The sequence below is a fragment of the Sinocyclocheilus anshuiensis genome, unplaced genomic scaffold (assembly GCF_001515605.1).
Source record: "Sinocyclocheilus anshuiensis isolate Anshui unplaced genomic scaffold, SAMN03320099.WGS_v1.1 scaffold813, whole genome shotgun sequence".
Taxonomy (NCBI): domain Eukaryota; kingdom Metazoa; phylum Chordata; class Actinopteri; order Cypriniformes; family Cyprinidae; genus Sinocyclocheilus; species Sinocyclocheilus anshuiensis.
Genome location: NW_015540942.1, coordinates 1965954 through 1968648, shown reverse-complemented (window position 1 = coordinate 1968648; position 2695 = coordinate 1965954).

Here is a 2695-nt window from a genome sequence, read left to right as displayed (position 1 = left end):
TTTTATATATAGTATTGGACAAAATTGCTGGGAAATACTCTCCTGACGTCCCTGACGTCATACTGTCATGTTATACTCAGGCAAGAAGGAGCGAAGGAGACACAGGAGAATATTTTCGAACATTGAATTTAATTTGCACACACGGGGAACTTCGGAGACACAGCAACACGACGTTTAACAGCAGACAAAGAAACACTGAATGGGACTCACTATAAATACACAGACACCAATGGGACACACCTGGGAGCAAATTAACTAATTAAACAAACACAGCTGGAAACAAATTCATACAACGAGGACAGGAACAGGAAGGACCAAATAAGGGCAAACAGGAACTCAACGGGAACACACACACGTGACACATACACTCAACCTCTTCTTACATTTTAATTGTTAGTGTCACATTTAATTAAGTTAAAATCTTCATTTTAACCTTAGGAACTGATTATGTTCATCACCCCTTTGAGCAGTCCTTATTTGTGTCCATGGTTACTAATTTCTAACCTTTAGTTAAATTTCTTATGTCTTTGCTTTTATAGCCCTGAGGTTGTTGTATTTGTTTATGGTGATTATGCCTGCAAAGCTATTATTTCTTTTGCTGTGTTTGTTTACCATAATCATCAGTCTATTGAATAAGTCTGCTTAGCTGCAATTTCTTGTTTCTCCTTACCTGTAACTGATCAATTACAATTGTATTGAGATTAATTTTAAAATGATCTATCTAAATTAAAATCCAGATACAACAAGACACTGATCAGGTAACGACAGTTGACAACACAAAGAAAAAATAATATAGTATCAGTGCCGTTCTTTGAAAATGATCACACTTTTATTTTAATTTTACTTAACTTTATTTTATCATATTTTATGTACTTTTATAAATATTATATACATTTTATAGAAATACATGCAATTTATATATATTATACATGTATTTATTTATTTGGCCTTTCTTATTTCAGAAAACAACTTTGTGCATCTTAAGAAATAACAGCACTTTGGGCATGCTGTTGTACATCCCATCAGACTGCACAACAGTGCCTACTGTGGCTTCAACACCTGTGAACATTTATTGACTGTCTTCTGCACACTGATGCATACACCTAAAATCATCTTCTCATATTAGGCTTTTGTTTAATTGCATAAAAAATTACATATTTGCATTTGTATCAGTGAAATGTCATAACACAGGTTACATAATCCCTATTATTTCTGTATTTTAGTCTTAATAAAACTCTTGTTTAAATTCCATTAGGGCAGTCAGCAGTCAGTCAATTAATAGCCTACTGTTATTTTAAGGTGTCATTGAGTCTTGAAAGGTGCCATGCATTATTGTATAACAGAGGCTGTGGCAAAATGACACCAAGGAGTTCTGCAGAGGCATGAGGACTATAATTGGTTACAAGCTTTCTGTACAACTAAAAAGAAAGGAAAGGAAAGCAACAATTTGTTCCCATGAAAACATGAACATGACTTTTCTACAATTCACACTGAAATGATAGACTAATAATAATAATAGCAAATACTGTTCGCTGTATAATACGTTGTGTTTTTTAACTGAAAAGATAAGGCATATGTTCCAAATTAGGGCATTTAACAGGATGCAAGAGCTAAATTATTTTAGCCAGGTCATATTTTAAATGTCATGAAATAGAACTTTGTAGACTTATTTTTGTGCTCTTAATTACTTATTATTATTTGAAAATTAATACAGTAATAGTCAGGGACACTGTGAACAGGAATCAATTGAAAGAACGAGCCAACCTATAAAGGAAATATTTTTATGTGTGTTTGAAAATGGGACGTGATGTAAAAGTGCAAAGGTGCACATAGATACTTGGGGTGAATTTGCCATGAATTTTCTCCCAAACTATACAGTAAAAATATTTGAAAATGAACACAATAATAGTCAGGATCACTGTGAACAGGAATCAATTGAAAGAATGAGCAAACCTATAAAGGAAAGATTTTTATGAGTGTTTGAAAATGGGCAATGGTGCAACTGCTAGAATGCACTTTGTTTTTTGGAGTGAATTTGCCATTAATTTTCTCCAAACCCACACAATAAAAATATTTGACAATTAATGCAGTAATAGTCAGGGTCACTGTGAACAGGAATCAATTGAAAGAATGAGCAAACATATAAAGGAAATATTTTTATGAGTGTTTGAAAATGGGCAATGGTGCAACTGCTAGAATGCACTTTGTTTTTTGGAGTGAATTTGCCATTAATTTTCTCCAAACCCACACAATAAAAATATTTGACAATTAATGCAGTAATAGTCAGGGTCACTGTGAACAGGAATCAATTGAAAGAATGAGCAAACATATAAAGGAAATATTTTTATGAGTGTTTGAATATAGGACATAATGTAAAAGTGCTTGGGGTGAATTTGCCTTTAATTTTCTCCAAAACTATACAGTAAAAAGACTTGAAAATGAAGACAGTGATAGTCAGGGTCACTCCGAATACATATCAATTGAACGAATGAGCTAACCTATAAAGGACATTTTTTTATGAGTGATTGAATATACAGAAATAATCCACATGCAACAATGGAGTTTGATGTTTGGGGTGATTTTGCTTTTAGTTTTCTCTTAAACCAAACAGTAAAATGCCTTGGAAATGAAGACAGTGATAGTCAGGCTCACTCTGAATACATATCAATTGAAAGAATGAGCTAACCTATAAAGG